Genomic DNA, 18,268 nt, shown 5'->3' on the forward strand with positions numbered 1-18,268 from the left:
GATATATTCATGCTTAACATTCACATCTTCAAGGGACATAATGGAGATGTTGCCCTTGCTGTTATAAGAGACTTCACCCTACAAACATGGGCCAGTACAAGATCATCAACAGGCGATCATGAGTCATGGACATGTCATATAAATTTTGAATTGGATACTTTTTTTGGCCTTGACACATCATTTCCATATAATTGGAAACATGCAGTAAGGTTACTCTGCGTATTTGAGGACAAAAATGAGCTGGTTGTACGGGCAAAGGAGAGAGTATTCCAATTAGATATGAGCAACTGGCAGTGGAGAAAGTACAATTCTGCTAGACGTTGGTGCACTTTACATCCCTACTCAGTTAGACCGGGTTAGTCATTCATATGTAACCTTTGCATTCATTTACATATGACTTTTGCTGATCAATTTGTTCATTTCCTGACAGTAACCGACCTGATCCAGAGTGCAACATCAAGGACACGAAAAAGAACGCGCTGTCAGGAACCCATCTAATTCAAAGTTCAACATCCATAAGAGAAAAGGAAGTCACATATGAAGGAGCAAGGCTTGTTTGGGCAAGAAGTGATAGCCCAGCTTTTGTTTGGTCTGATGTCTTTTAGTTTTCGTTCTGGTGGAAATGTCGCTGCACCATTTGTTTGTACTGCAGCTCCATAGTGCTAGCTGCTAGTACGTTGGCGCTGTCCTACGTCTGCTTGTTTTGGGGGCATAAATATGCCACGAAACCTTTGTTTTATGTGATCAAACGGTCATCTCTGCATGTATATGTTCGGGTTACGATGAAACCTTTTTTGTGATCTCGTACATATATTTGAGTCGATCTGTGTTTTGTTTTATGATGGGCAGGAGTATTTGTTTTACTACACCATTGTTTATCCGAATTGTATTACTCACTCTATTCAAAAAGTTAGCGGCTCACCTTTTTCCTTCAAGATACGGATGTATCTACACACTAAAAACATATATAGTTGAAACCATCTTCAGACAAAGTTTAGTCACTTATGTATGGACGGGGTAGTATTATTTATGTTGTGCTCCCAAACAAGCGAGACATCGGACACGCTGTTTAAAGTTCATATGTGTAATCTTATTCCCTTTGGAAGTTAAGCATTAAACTCTACTAGTACAACCGTGGTGGTCTTGTGATGTAGTACTCTTTTGATGCATTTGTGATGTAGTAGTACAAGACTTTTTTTGAACTGGTATAGTACTATCTAAGAAGAGTACTCCCTCCGATTCACATTCATTTTACACCAAGAAATATGGATCGGAGCGAGGGAGTAAATTAAACATGGCATCTCGTGCATGAAGCTTGACAGATCGATCAGGTTGGCTAGAATGGCAATACAATGCTCCTCATTAGGCAAATGCATGCCATGTACGATAGTATACATCCAGTAAAGAAGTCTATACTGACATAAAAAAGACTACATTAGGGATGAGAGTCAATTGGGGAATCTACAATACATAAAATCTTGCTCGTAGCTGATTTTGGCTAAGAGGGTTTTACTCACATTACACGTGCCACTTTCCTTGTCTGCAAAACAAGTTCCAATAAAGGAAGAGGAAAGAAGAGGACATTGTGGGCGAGATTGAACACCTTTTTATGTGTTAAGCTGAGGCCTTGTTTAGCTGAGGATTTCGACTTAGGCCTAACAGCTCAAAGACACCCGTAAATAAATTTCCTTGCGCGCACCATCGTCAAAGAAAAATAACAAAATTAGCACGCAAGATTAAGAACGAAGTGAATTTAAGTAACTTGGTTAGCTTTTCAAGCAATATATTCAGAGAAAGAGCACACATGTCCGGCTAGAAATAATCGTAAGAGAAGAACAATAAATCTAAGACATCCCACTTCATATGCAGAAGGGACGCGACAGCGCATGGATTCATACCTTGAGTCGACTCTGGCTCGTAGAAGGGCGGCCTCACCTCGAGGATGCCGGCGACGTCTCCACCTCGATCTCACATGTGACTGCTTCTCGGTGGGCGGTGCGCCACGCCATGTAGAAGATCTATCAAAAGAGGAGAGCCCGATGACGCTACCGACGCCTCAACCTTGATAGCACCGGCTTGTTGCTCCGCACCGAGATGCGCCACGTGCAAGATTTAGCGGATGCGCCAATTTTAGAGATATGTCATGATCGTTGTAACAAATTTCAACATGATGATGATTTGATCCTGCACTCGGCCTTGAACATAAGTACTAGTACAGTCTCACAATTTTTTTTATCATTATACTTTGCGAGATTTAGCGGATGCGCCAAATTCAGAGATAGATCATGATCATGGTAACACAATTTTTAATGTAATGATGATTTGATGTTGCACTAGACCTTGAACATAAGTACTAGTACGGTCTCACAATTTTGTATCATTATACTTTGCAAGTTTTAGCGGATGCGCCCATTTTCAGAGGATCATGGTAACAAATTTTCAACGTGATGATGATTTGATGTTGCACTCGACCTTGAACAGAAGTACTACTACTGTCTTACAATTTCTTTATCATTATACTTTGCAAGATTTAGCAGATGCGCCAAATTCAGAGATAGATCATGATCATGGTAACAAATTTTCAACGTGATGATGATTTGATGTTGCACTCGAACTTGAACAGAAGTACTAGTACAGTCTCACAATTTTTTTATCATTATACTTTGCGAGATTTAGCGGATGCGCCAAATTCAGAGATAGATCGTGATCATGGTAACACACTTTTCAATGTAATGATGATTTGATGTTGCACTCGACCTTGAACATAAGTACTAGTACGGTCTCACAATTTTGTATCATTATACTTTGCAAGTTTTAGCTGATGCGCCCATTTTCAGAGGTAGATCATGATCATGGTAACAAATTTTCAACGTGATGATGATTTGATGTTGCACTCGAACTTGAACAGAAGTACTAGTATGGTCTCACAATTTTTATTATCATTATACTTTGAAAGATATAGCGGATGCGCCAATTTCAGAGATAGATCATGATCATGGTAACAAATTTTCAACGTGATGGTGATTTGATGTTGCACTCGGCCTAGAATAGAAGTACTAGTACGGTCTCACAATTTTTATAATTATACTTTGCAAGATATAGCGGATACGCTAATTTCAGAGATAGATCATGACCATGGTAGTGACCAATATTCAAGGTGACGATGATTTGACTTTGCACTCGGCCTTGAACAGAGGTACTAGTACGGTCTCACAATTTTTTATCATTATACTTGGACCTTAGCGAAATTCAAAATCTCATAGCGGCAAAACTTCCCGCCTACAAAATACAAAAATTTCACACGCTTCCAAATTCCCATTCTACCCCCGTGGAGATGACAAGAAAGTCGGTTGGTGGGGGTCGCCCGTCATTTTTTGGATCACCACCTCCCTAGCCCGGAAACCCTCCCAAAAAAAATTCATTTCCCTCAGACCACCCACCGGAACTTCCCAAGTCCCTCTCTCCCACCTCCACGACCACCGCACCGGAACATCCCCGCCGGACTTCCTGGCCTACCCGAGCCCTCGCGATCCTCGTCATCCGGCACTGCCGGAGCCGCTTCATCGACGCCGTCATCAACCGGATCGGATCATCCCCGCCGAACCTCGAAACCATATGCTCATCTAGCGAGCCATCGCAGCCGCTTCACCATGCGGTATCGTCCACCCCACCGGAGCCGCTTCGCTGGATCCGTCGTCCACCGCATCGGATCTTGCTCACCGACACCGCCGTGCACGAACCGGATCTGCTTCACCGGCGCCGTGCATGATCTAAACTCTTCTCTGTCGCTTTTCTATTGCTTGCCTCGCAAGTTCTTGTTTAATCTTGGGGGAACTTTGTTTGTGCTAACGACGCGCCGTTACGTTTTTGCAGATGAGATGAGTAATCATGAAGTGTAATGGCCGTCTCTCCAACCCCAAGTAGCACATGTAGCGTACTTCATCACCGGATCTATCAACCCCAGGAAGATCTCTTTGTGACTCCCACGTAGTGCTTCTCCTAATGTAAGTCCCTTGTTTTAGCGCCATGTTCGGGTTCGGATGCTTGTTTGTCTGAAGCTCTTTTAGTTCATTCCTAGCTATGACCGTAACACGTTGCTATTTTCTACTTCATTGCTAACTTTATGCGATTGAACATTTTGGTTTGCATTCTCGCTCTGTAGATGTAGCCATCATAACTTCTATCTTGCTCGGTCGTTGTTACAAAAATTATAGGTATTATAGTAACATCCTCGCTATTATTTAGTTCCTGGCCAATTTTAAGTCATTGCACCTGCTGGGTCGCATTCCCTGCACTATAGCTTTTGGCATCGTAACTTCTAGATTTGGATTACATTGCCTGCTCTGTAGATCTAGCCATCATAACTTTATCTTGCCCAGTCGTTGTTACAAAAATTATGGCCTCGCTACTATGTTGTTTGTGCCAATTTTTTACTCCATGAACATGTTGGCTTGCATTCCCCGTACTACGGTGATGCCATTTTTTGTATCTAGTTCATTGTAAGCTAACAAAGTAAGGACTTAGTTTGGCATGCTATCACTCGCTTATCTAGCCCGTAGTACAAATAAACTTGTCATACTACTAGATAATAATTTTGCGTGCCATCTTGTTCTTCAAAAGCTGCATTATTGACTTGTTTCTCGACTTGGCATGACGCTCACATATAGAAAGCTGAACATATTGGTTTGCATTCCCTCTTATACAAGTTCACAGTGTGATCCCACTATATTCTCAGATTCTGGTCCATCCTAAGCTCCAGCATTAACTATCCTCTATGTGTTGCTCATTACAAGTTTATATCCCGAAACATCTTGATTTGCATCCCCTTCACTATAAGTTCAGGAGTATTATTTAGTTCACGGCCAAAATGAAGTAATTGCACTTGGCACATGTTGGTTCACATTCCCTCCTCTTTAGCTTTTGCCATCGTAACTTCTATTTTTGGTTTACATTCCCTGCTCTGTAGATGTAGCCATCATAACTTCATCTTGCTCAGTCATTGTTACAAAATTTATAGCTCGCTACTATGTTGTTCATGCCAATTTTGTACTCCTGAACATGTTGGTTTGCATGGGACTCGACAGTAGTAAGTCTATTTGTTTCATTCTAACATGCTCTGTTATATTGGTTGTTGGTATGCGGCATGCACTCTTTGTTTGCTTATTGTGCGCATTACAATGATCTTGTTATAACGATGAAATGATGAGTTCCAAATTCTTTGGCAAACAATATTGTAGTGTCTTTGCCTTTCCATTGTTGCTGTCTTAACTTGTAATGTCTTTGTTTCGGATATAGGTGCTGCATGGACAACTTAAAAGATTGCCGGATCCCTTCATTGTATTGCTAGGTTTAATTACCATTCAATTTCTCTCGGGTTCTGTAATATTTTTCAATGCCTTGCACTGATGTAATATTTAGTTAGTTTTTATAGTTCTTTCGCGCATTTTTCTTTGGTGCTTGTGGTAAGTGAGGCTATCCGACGTAAATCAATGCCGCGTAAATATTCTCGATATCTAAATCACGAATTCCCATCCCTTAAACGGCCCAATTAAGCGAAATCACATATGTGCCGCCCGCAAAATCCTAAAGCGCCTATTACGCCGGCATATAAACAAGAACTAAACGGGCTGGCCCACTTACTTATTGGGCCAGCCCACTTGATTCTTCGTGGACCCCACACTTTTCTTGCGCCGGCCCACTTGCTTTAAGGTGGACCCCACCCACTACTGGGCCGGCCCACTAACTAGTTGGGCCAGCCCAATTGCTTTTGTGGTGGTCCCCACATACTAAACGAGCCGGCCCTTTAAGAGGAAAGTGGGACCCACCTGTGTTTTTGGCCCGGCCCACTAGCGTGTTGGGCCGGCCCACTTGCTATATGGTGGACCCCACATACTAAATGGGCCGGCCCTTTAACAGGAAAGTGGGACCCACCTGTGTTTTTGGCCCGGCCCACTAGCGTGTTGGGCCGGCCCACTTGCTCTACGCTGGACCCCACATACTAAATGGGCCGCCCTTTAACAGAAAGTGGGACCCACAGTGTTTTGGCCCGGCCCACTATCTTGTTGGGCCGGCCCACTTGCTATATGGTGGACCCCACATACTAAATGGGCCAGCCCTTTAACTGGAAAGTGGGACCCACTGTGTTTTTGGCCCGCCCACTATCTTGTTGGGCCGCCACTTGCTATATGGTGGACCCCACATACTAAATGGCCGGCCCTTTAACAGAAAGTGGGACCCACCGGTGCTTTGGCCCGCCCATCGGCTTGTTGGGCCAGCCCATTTGATCAAATGTGGACCCCACGTACTAAATGGGCCGGCCGATAGCGAGAAAGTGGGACCCACATGCTAATTGGGCCGGCCCAATAACTTCTTGGGCCGGCCCAGCTTGCTTTAATGTGGACCCCACTTTGTAAATGGGCCGCCCGATACCAGAAAGTGGGTCCCACATGTCTTGTGGGCCGGCCCTTTGCCCGTTGACCGGTCAATCGAGTGCATTCGGCTCGGCCCACATGCTTAGTGGGCCGGCCCATTAAAGTTTTGACCGATCAACCTTAGAGGTTAGGCCCGGCCCACGTAACTAATGGACCACCCACTATATAGTTGACCGGTCCAACTCAGGCAGCTGGCCCGGCCCGCCATCTTGTTGGGCGGGCGCGCTTTAGACGTGGCAGGCCTCGGGTGGGCCTACCCTCTCCCCCGGGGTTTCGGTTAACGCCGTTAATCGCTAGCTTAACTGCGTCGCCACGTGTCGCTTGCATGACGTCGGCGATCAACGGGCTCCCGGAAACACTTGGGCAACGGTCCGATTTTCCGTGGCGGAAGGGCGCCCAAGCGCGACGGACCGAAAAAATCGTCGTAGGACTTTGCCTGACGCAGTTTCCACAACAGAACCCATATCGTCGGGTTAGGCCCATAGGCGACGAAAAGTACCCCTTAGCGGACGATTTTGAGACGTTGTCTATCAGAACTTTTCTTGTAGTGTGAGGCATGGTAGGGTTTTACTTATAATCCAAAGTGATACTTGGATTGAAATGCAAAGGTGATCTAGGGTTTTAGTTGTGATCACCCAATTGATACACAACCAAGAATTAGGATATGAACATAAGCTTTGATTATGTTTTATTGGCTAGCTAGGGTTACTATAGTGTTTGGATAAACAAGGTTTAGGTTTAATGACATTACTCCTCCATACAAGGCATGAGGATTGGTTTGGGGTTAACTACTGGTGATATACTTATTATTTTATGTGATAGATGAGATCTAGTGATCATATGATTTAACTTATCATCTATGTCTACAAGTTATGATCATGCATTAGACAAGATCCACTCATTCCTCACTAATCCCTCTTTAATATTCTTCTCATCACACTCATCCTAGATTCTTAGGGTTTATAATTAATACCAAGTTATGATGATTATGGAATTGGTTTCCTAAGGTATTGCTATTGGAATAGGGTTCTCACCTCCAAGATCAAATATTGACTTGAACAACTAGAATTAGTACTTTTCTAATAGTCTTGTATGAACATGTCTATGGTTAGTATTATAACTTCTCTCACTTCTCGATGTCTTGGAATATCCTAAGGTCCTACTCAAGAGATGGTGATATGATCCTCTAAATATATGGTTTGCCTAGGGATTCTACCTTGGTATCTTTTGTAGCTTGTTCTTCAGGAAATCTGATAAACCTGCATCTTGTGGTATGCCTCCACCTCCTAGCTTCTTCATCTTGATCCTAGCTAATGTATGGAGTGGCTCTATGTGTGTGTTTCCTTGTATCATGCTACAAGATGAGCAAATGGATGGAGGGTGTGGCTCTATTTATAGGCTTGGGCAAGCTCTAGTATCATGACACATAGGTGGTGACTCTTGTGTTGTTTTGATGAGTAAGGTGCTTGGTTGTCATGCCCATATCCATAGCAATCCTTTGAGCATGAGGTGGCATAGCTTGGAAAGCAAGTCATGTAGATATTTTCATCCCATGTGGCATAGAGATTATCCTCTCATATGATTTATGTTTGGATAGCCAAGTGGCATTTGCTACTAAATATCATGTGGATGGTTTTATTATTGTGGATGACTCATCATACCATCTTTGATTGGTTTTACATTATAATATTGGTAAAAAGGTTAAGGTTGAAGGTTATTTCTCAATTTTGGATAGTTGGGTTTGATTTCACCAAGGCATGATCATATGAGTTTAAAAATACTCATAATTAGTTTTATTCAAATAGTTTGAACTATAATTTGTAATGTAAATGGATTTAGTTTTATGATATTCCATGTATTTAATAAGTTATGATTTAAATAAGAATGTGTGGCTTTTCTGCACTTTAGACCCTGTGGTTTGCCTTATTTATAAGTGAATTAAATTACACACAAAGGTAGTTGCTATCTTTTAAGTGTTGTGTAATAGTTCTAGTTCCTTTTTGATCCAACCTATGGATCAAATTATGTCTACCCAAAATAAGGTTTAGCAAAGATCACAGTGAAGTTTATAGCGCTTGACTTGATGATCTATTTCAATTCCAGCAAGTCAAGTGAAACTTCAGTGACTGTGGTAAGTTTTATTTGAAAGCGCGAAAATTCCCCGGATTTTCTATGCATGAATGCAATGCACACTTTGGTGTTCTCTCATTTTATTGCCTCTAAACCTGGGATATTACAATAGCCTCCTCGTATTGATCATACCTGTAAAATGTATCCATGAATGCTTGGTTTATATTATGTTAAAATCCCTATTTTTGAACAACTTTGTTATATTTATTGGGAGTAACCTATTAATAGTTGGAAAAGTGCATAATTTCTTGTTTTACACTTTGTTGTCTAGAAAATTGCACAAATGTGCAAAAAAAATCCCTCGTTGGAGTTAAATCTGGAGTTTATGACTTTATAGACTAGCAAGATATTGCACGGATCACATGGCTCACCATTTCGTTTCATCGGCTCAGACAAAGTCTCCAGTGATCCTCCTAACACTCCGCTAGAACGAGTCAGAACACGTCGAGTGCTAACACTATGCAGCTGCAACGAGGTAATCCCATTGGATGTCTATGCGAGAATAGCTGGCATAGCCAAGATGAACATAAAACTAAAAGAATTGCCAGAAGTACATGAGAGACTGATCATGCTCCCATACAATGCCAATGTGTAGCTGATCGACGACCGATTCATCAGCATGTCAGATCGGACAGCGGGGCGGGAGGAGAGACGCATTGTGTGTGACACAAGATTAGATCCCATGCTATAATTGTATTAACCTAAAACATTAATACTTGTGTGTTTTGTAACCATAAAGGAGTCCCTAGTAATCCTCTTGTTAAACTAGCTTGTTGATTAATAGATGATCATGATTTCCTGATCATGAACATTGGATGCTATTAATAACAAGATAATATAATTAGGTGAATGATGTGATGAACATACACCCATAGTAAGCGTAGCATATGATCAAGTCATTTAGTTCTTTGTGCTTCAAGCTTTAATATGCATAGTAACTTAATCCTTCGACCATGAGATCATGTTAATCACCTACACCGGATGGATGCTTTGATGACATCAAACACTACTGCGTAAACGGGTTGTTATAAAGGTGACATTAAGTGTTCGGGAAGTATAGGTTTGAGGCACGTGAATCAATAGTGGGATTTGTCCATCCTAATGACGGATAGATATACTCTAGGCCCTATCGGTGGAATGATATCTAATTAGCGTGCAAGCATGTGACTGGTTCACAAGGGATATCATATCATGGTACGAGTAAAGAATACTTATCGGTAACGAGGTTGAATTAGGTATGGAGATACCAACGATCAAACTTCGGATAAGTAAAATATCGCGAGACAAAGGGAATTGTTATTTTATGTGAATGGTTCTTTCGATCACGAAGTCATCGTTGAATATGTGGGAGCTATTATGGATCTCCAGGTCCCTCTATTAGTTATTTATCGGACATGAGTTTCGATCATGTCCGCATAGTTCTCGAACCGTAGGGTGACACACTTAAGGTTTGATGTCGTTATAAGTAGATATGGAATATGGAATGGAGTTCGAATGTTGTTAGGAGTCTCGGTTGGGATCCAGGACATCACGAGGAGTTCCGGAATGGTCCGGAGAATAAGATTTATATATAGGAAGTTACTTTCCAAGTTTAGAAATGATCCAGTGCATTTATGGAAGGCGCTAGAATGTTCTAGAACCTTCTGGAAGAAATCACCATGGAAGGTGGAGTCCCGGATGGACTCCACCAACCCTAGCCGGCCGACCAAAGGGGAAGGTGGAGTCCGTAGTGGACTCCACCACCATGGCCGGCCATAGGGGAAGGAAAGTGAGCAATCCCAATTCCCCTAGGTTTCACCCATATTGAAGGTTTTGAGTTGGACTCTTATTCGAATTTTGGGCAAACCCTAGGGGATTCCACCTATATAAAGAGAGGGGGAGGGAGATTGCTGGCTACTGATACGTCCCAAACGTATCTATAATTTCTTATGTTCCATGCTACTTTTATGATGATACTCACATGTTTTATACACATTATATGTCATTATTATGCGTTTTCCGGAACTAACCTATTGACGAGATGCCGAAGGGCCAGTTGCTGTTTTCTGCTATTTTTGGTTTCAGAAATCCTAGTAAGGAAGTATTCTCGGAATCGGACGAAATCAACGCCCAGCATCTTAGAAATCCACGGAGCTTCCAGAACACCCGAGACGGACCAGAGGAGGGCCACAGGGCCACCAGACGCTAGGGTGGCGCGGCCCAGGGGGGGCGCGCCCCCCTACTGTGTGGCTGCCCCGCAGCCCCTCCGACTCCGCCTCTTCGCCTATTTAAGCCTCCCTGACCTAAAACATCGACACCGATTGACGAAACCAGAGAAAACCTTCCAGAGCCGCCGCCATCGCGAAACTCCAATTCGGGGGACAGAAGTCTCTGTTCTGGCACCCTGCCGGGACGGGGAATTGCCCTCGGAGTCATCTCCACCGCCATCTTCACCGCCATCGCTGTCTCCATGATGAGGAGGGAGTAATTCACCCCCGGGGCTGAGGGCTCTGCTGTAGCTATGTGGCTCATCTCTCTCTTTGTGATCTAGTTGAATATTATCTATGTGCTACTCTAGTGATGTTATTAAAGTAGACTATTCCTCCTCCATGATGTAATGGTGACAGTGTGTGCATCGTGTAGTACTTGGCGTAGTTTATGATTGTGATCTCTTGTAGATTATGAAGTTAACTATTACTATGATGGTATTGATGCAATCTATTCCCCCTTTCATAGTCTGTCGGTGACGGTGTGCATGCTATGTTAGTACTCGGTGTAATTGCGTTGGTCTATCATGCACTCTAAGGTTATTTAAATATGAATATCGAATGTTGTGGAGCTTGTTAACTCCGGCATTGAGGTGCTCTTGTAGCCCTACACAATTAGTGGTGTTCATCATCCAACAAGAGAGTGTAGAGTGGTTTTATTATGTGATCAATGTTGAGAGTGTCCACTAGTGAAAGTAGGATCCCTAGGCCTTGTTTCCAAACATTGAATCTCCGTTTATTTACTGTTTTGTTGCATGTTTACTTGCTGCCATATTTTATTCAGATTGTTATTACCACTCATATACATCCATACTACTTGTATTTCACTATCTCTTCGCCGAATTAGTGCACCTATACATCTGACAAGTGTATTAGGTGTGTTGGGGACACAAGAGACTTTTTGTATCGTGATTGCAGGGTTGCTTGAGAGGGATATCTTTGACCTCTACCTCCCTGAGTTCGATAAACCTTGGGTGATCCACTTAAGGGAAACTTGCTGCTGTTCTACAAACCTCTGCTCTTGGAGGCCCAACATTGTCTACAAGAATAGAAGCACCCGTAGACATCAAGCACTTTTCTGGCGCCGTTGCCGGGGAGGTAAGGTAAAAGGTATTCACATCCTCCGACTACTAAGCTATTTCCTAGCACTGTTGCCGGTGTGTGAGTGCTCGAAGCTATTTCCTTTAGATCCTGCAATTGCATCTTTTTGTTTCTTGTTTTTATTTTTCACTAGTTAGGCATAATGGAAAACAACAATGAGCTTTTTAATCTATTTCCTGAGTTAAGATATGAATTGTTTGATGCGAAAATTAAAAAACCTATGGAACCTTATCTGCATGATAGTAGCAATGTTATTAGTATGAATGCAATTACTGCTAATGCTATGGAGAAGTCTAAGCTTGGGGAAGCTAGTTTATATAAAAATAGTCTTTTTTGCTCCTCAGCTTTGGAAGAAATATTTTGCTCTGATAATGCTTTATCTCCCAGATGCGATAACTTTAATGATGCTTCTGATATTTTAAATCCACCTGCTGAAAGTATTCCATATAAAATACCTATGAAAATTATTGAACATGTTATGGATAAACGCTATGAAGGGGATGGAACTGTCCATCCTGGAGATCATTTACTGTTTTTGCATGAATTATGCGGGTTATTCAAGTGTGCAGGTATCTCTATGGATGAAGTGAAGAAGAAGCTATTCTCTATGTCGCTGTCTGGTAAAGCGGCGCATTGGTACAAACTGTTGAAGAATGGGGATTCTCTTGATTGGAAGGATATTGTGCCTCTATTTTACTCTAAATTCTATCATCCAAGTGAAATTCACAAAGACCGGAACCGCATATATAATTTCTGGCCTCATGATGGAGAGAGTATTGCCCAAGCATGGGGAAGATTGAAGTCTTTAATGCTCAAATGCCCCATTCATGAGCTTCCTGGTAATATCATCATTGATAATTTCTATGCAAGACTTTCTTTTCAGGATAAAACCTTGCTGGATACTACTTGTTCTGGATCATTTACACGCAATGAAGAAGAGGTTAAAAGGGACCTTCTTGATCGGATTCAGGAGAATACTGAAGGATGGGAGAACAACAAAGGTAAAGAGTCAGGTATAAATTATGATTATGAATGCATTGAAACTTTTATGGATACCGATAAAATTCGAAATATGAGTGCTACTTATGGTCTTGACTCTCAAGTTGTTGCAAATCTTTATAAAGCTTTTGCCTCTCATTTTGAATTACCTAAGAAGAATTTTGATAAGTATCATGAACCTTTTAAAGATGCTTGCATGAAGGATGAAATTGTTGTTAATGATTGCAATAAACAGGCTCAAACTCCTAACAATGCTATTTCCTATAAGCATGTTAATTTTTATGGAATGCATAGACCTTGTGGAATTAATCAAATCAAAGATGAATATTGTATCCACCATATGAATGAAAAAACTAGAAAGTGGTCTAGGGCTCTAGATGATCTTGGTAAAAAAGTTTGTGCCAGCTATCCTTTTATTTGTGAACTTTGTCATGAAGTGGGTCATTTTAATTTTCAATGCTCCTCCAATGATAATTCGAACCCCATGAGTGCTGCAAATTTGTATTGTGATGATGAAATTACTCCTAATCAGCATGATGAACTTACTTTATTTTTGTGGTGTGAAGAGTTATCAAGAAAAATCTCTTTGTTACATATGAGTGATCTTGATATTGATGATGTCCTGCGTGGGTGTTTTTCTTATTGCATTGATAATCGCCATACAAATACTTACATACAAAATATTTTAGAAGATGACACTTTGCCAAAATATGATAGGACCGCTGTGTGTTTTGAACTTATTAATGAAAAGGAGGAATCCTCCCAAGTTTCTTCTATTGTTTCTGGAAACAGATTAGGTTATGTGGAGGAGCCCCTCATCAAGCCTCTCCCCGCTAAAGAAGGGAACGAGGAGAAAGAAAAGAAGAAGAAGAAGGGAACGAAAAAGAAGAAGAAGAAGAAGAAGAAGAAGAAGAAGAAGAAGGGGAATAAAGAGAAAGAGGTAACGGCATATCCCCGCGTGTATGAGATAACGATAGGTAACCGTAAGTATGTTGCTCCTAATGATTATTATGATAATGAATCTGAGTACAATGATCTTCCTATGCCCTTTACCTACATTAGTGATCATGATTTGAAAGAGCACACTACTTTTGATATTGGAAATCTCTGGGAAACTAATTCTGAAAATGATGATGTTAATAATTGCCATATTATCAGTATTATCCATGCTTCCTCCCATAATGATATAGAAAGCTCTAAGCTTGGAGATGAGGTGTTTGAAAATCCTTTTGCTACTGATCATTATATGTTTGATACATCTACTTCTAGTAACAACGATGGTATGGTCACAGATGAACATACTGTGAAAGATAACTATTCCATTTCTTATGATGACACTATGCCTCCAATCTTTGATGATTATTATAAAGAATGCTATGATATAGGTTATAACTATCCTTATGAAACTTGTCATAGTTATGATTGGATTGCTAAAAACAATTCCCTTAGTATGCAACTTGTTTACCATGTTCAAATTCTTGATAATAATCTTGCTCCAATTACTATTAATGAGAAGAACTCTCCTTATGCCAAAATTAATGATACCTTTATGCATATGAACCATGATAAGAATGTTTTAAGTGATGTTTATATTGTGGATTTCATCAATGATGCTACTGAAAGTTATTATGAGAGAGGGAAACATGGTTATGTGCATCTTAATAATATTAAATTTCCCCTCTCTATGTTGAGAATCTTGAAGTTACTCATGTTTTATCTTCCTATGCTTGTCATTTTGTTCTTCATGAATTAATTTGTGTACAAGATTCCTATGCATAGGAAGTGGGTTAGACTTAAATGTGTTTTGAACTTGCTTTTTGATGCTCTCTTTTGCTTCAACTCTTATGTCTTGCGAGTGCATCATTAAAATTGCTGAGCCCATCTTAATGGCTATAAAGAAAGCACTTCTTGGGAGATAACCCATGTGTTTATTTTGCTACTGTTTTGTTGTGTTTTGGAAGTTGTTACTACTGTAGCAACCTCTCCTTATCTCTATTTTATTGCATTGTTGTGCCAAGTGAAGTCTCTAATAGAAGGTTGATGCTAGATTTGGATTTCTGCGCAGAAACAGATTTCTTGCTGTCACGAATCTGGGTATGATTCTCTGTAGGTAACTTAGAAAAATCTGCCAATTTACGTAAATGATCCTTAGATATGTACGCAACTTTCATTAGTTTTGAGTTTTCTGATTTGAGCAACGGAAGTACCTCTTAAAAATTCGTGTTTACTGGCTGTTCTGTTTTGACAGATTCTGTCTCTGTTTTTTTTTGCATTGTCTCTTGTGGACTTTAAGTGAGGCTTTCTAGACGTGGAGAGCTGTAGCTAATGTTGTATTGAGTTCTTGCAATGTGTCACTACAGGGCCAAGGTGGATTAAAGTTTTTGAGTACTAACCCCTCTAATGAAGTTTATGAGAAGTTTGGTGTGGAGGAAGTTTTCAAGGGTCAAGAGAGGAGGATGATACAATATGATCAAGAAGAGTGAAAAGTCTAAGCTTGGGGATGCCCCCGTGGTTCATCCCTGCATATTTCAAGAATACTTAAGCATCTAAGCTTGGGGATGCCCAAGGCATCCCGTTCTTCATCGACAACTTATCAGGTCACCTCTAGTGAAACTATATTTTTATTCCGTCACATCTTATGTGCTTTACTTGGAGCGTCTTTATGTTCTTGTTTTTGTTTTTTTTTGAATAAAATTGGATCCTAGCATTCATTGTGTGGGAGAGAGACACACTCCGCTGTTGCATATGAACACATGTGTTCTTAGCATTACTTTTAATGTTCATGGCGAAGGTTGAAACTGCTTCGTTCATTGTTATATGGTTGGAAACGGAAAATGCTTCATGTGGTAATTGGTATAATGTCTTGAATAATTTGATACTTGGCAATTGTTGTGCTCATATAGATCATGTTTAAGCTCTTGCATCATGTACTTTGCACCTATTAATGAAGAACTACATAGAGCTTGTTAAAATTTGGCTTGCATGATTGATCTCTAGAGTCTAGATATTTTCTGGTTAAGGTGTTTGAACAACAAGGAAGACGATGTAAAGTCTTATAATGCTTACAATATGTTCATATGTGAGTCTTGTTGCACCGTTTTACACTTGAGTTTGCTTCAAACAACCTTGCTAGCCTAGCCTTGTATTGAGAGGAATTCTTCTCGTGCATCCAAATCCTTGAGCCAATAACCATGCCATTTGTGTCCACCATACCTACCTACCACATGGTATTTCTTCGCCATTCCAAAGTACATTACTTGAGTGCTACCTTTAAATTCTATTCTTTGCCTTTGCAATATATAGCTCATGGGACAAAATAGCCTTAAAAACTATTGTGGTGAAGAATATGTACTTATGTGTCTTATTTCTTAATAAGTTGCTTGTTGAGCGGTAACCATGTTTCTGGGGACGCCATCAACTTTTACCTTTGTTGAATATCATGTGATTTGCTATGCATGTTCGTCTTGTCTGAAGTAAGGGCGATTTTCATGATCAAATGGTTTGAGTATGCATACTGTTAGAGAAGAACATTGGGCCGCTAACTAAAGCCATGATTCATGGTGGAAGTTTCAGTGTGGACAACTAATCCTCAATCTCTTATGAGAATATTATCAGTTGTTGAATGCTTATGCATTAAAGAGGAGTCCATTATCTGTTGTCTATGTTGTCCCGGTATGGATGTCTAAGTTGAGAATAATCAAAAGTGAGAAATCCAATGCGAGCTTTCTCCTTAGACCTTTGTACAGGCGGCATAGAGGTACCCCTTTGTGACACTTGGTTGAAACATATGCTATGCAATGATAATCCATGTTAATCCAAGCTAATTAGGACAAGGTGCGAGCACTATTGGTATACTATGCATGAGGCTTGCAACTTATAAGATATCTTATACATAACACATATGCTTTATTACTACCGTTGACAAAATTGTTTCTTGTTTTCAAAATGAAAAGCTCTAGCACAAATATAGTAATCAATGCTTCCCTCTGCGAAGGGTCTATCTTTTACTTTATTGTTGAGTCAGTTTGCCTATTCTTTCTATCCTAGAAGCAAACACTTGTATCAACTGTGTGCATTGATTCTTACATGTTTACTTATTGCACTTGTTATATTGCTTTATGTTGACAACTATCCATGAGATATACATGTTACAAGTTGAAAGCAATTGCTGAAACTTAATCATCCTTTGTGTTGCTTCAATACCTTTTACTTTGAATCTATTGCTTTATGAGTTAACTCTTATGCAAGACTTATTGATGCTTGTCTTGAAAGTACTATTCATGAAAAGTCTTTGCTGTATGATTCAGTTGTTTAGGCATAGTCTTTACCATTGCTTCGAATCGCTGCATTCATCTCATATGCTTTACAATAGTATTGATCAAGATTATGATAGCATGTCACTTAAGAAATTATCTTTGTTATCGTTTACCTACTCGAGGGCGAGTAGGAACTAAGCTTGGGGATGCTTGATACGTCCCAAACGTATCTATAATTTCTTATGTTCCATGCTACTTTTATGATGATACTCACATGTTTTATACACATTATATGTCATTATTATGCGTTTTCCGGAACTAACCTATTGACGAGATGCCGAAGGGCGATTCTTTGTTTTCTTTGTTTTTGGTTTCAGAAATCCTAGTAAGGAAGTATTCTCGAAATCGGACGAAATCAACGCCCAGCATCTTAGAAATCCACGGAGCTTCCAGAACACCCGAGACGGACCAGAGGAGGGCCACCAGACGCTAGGGTGGCGCGGCCCAGGGGGGGCGCGCCCCCCTACTGTGTGGCAGCCCCGCAGCCCCTCCGACTCCGCCTCTTCGCCTATTTAAGCCTCCCTGACCTAAAACATCGACACCGATTGACGAAATCAGAGAAAACCTTCCAGAGCCGCCGCCATCGCGAAACTCCAATTCGGGGGACAGAAGTCTCTGTTCCGGCACCCTGCCGGGACGGGGAATTGCCCCCGGAGTCATCTCCACCGCCATCTTCACCGCCATCGCTGTCTCCATGATGAGGAGGGAGTAATTCACTCCCGGGGCTGAGGGCTCTGCTGTAGCTATGTGGCTCATCTCTCTCTTTGTGATCTAGTTGAATATTATCTATGTGCTACTCTAGTGATGTTATTAAAGTAGACTATTCCTCCTCCATGATGTAATAGTGACAGTGTGTGCATCGTGTAGTACTTGGCGTAGTTTATGATTGTGATCTCTTGTAGATTATGAAGTTAACTATTACTATGATGGTATTGATGCAATCTATTCCCCCTTTCATAGTCTGTCGGTGACGGTGTGCATGCTATGTTAGTACTCGGTGTAATTGCGTTGGTCTATCATGCACTCTAAGGTTATTTAAATATGA

The sequence above is a fragment of the Lolium perenne genome, chromosome 4 (assembly GCF_019359855.2).
Source record: "Lolium perenne isolate Kyuss_39 chromosome 4, Kyuss_2.0, whole genome shotgun sequence".
Classification (NCBI taxonomy): Eukaryota; Viridiplantae; Streptophyta; class Magnoliopsida; order Poales; family Poaceae; genus Lolium; species Lolium perenne.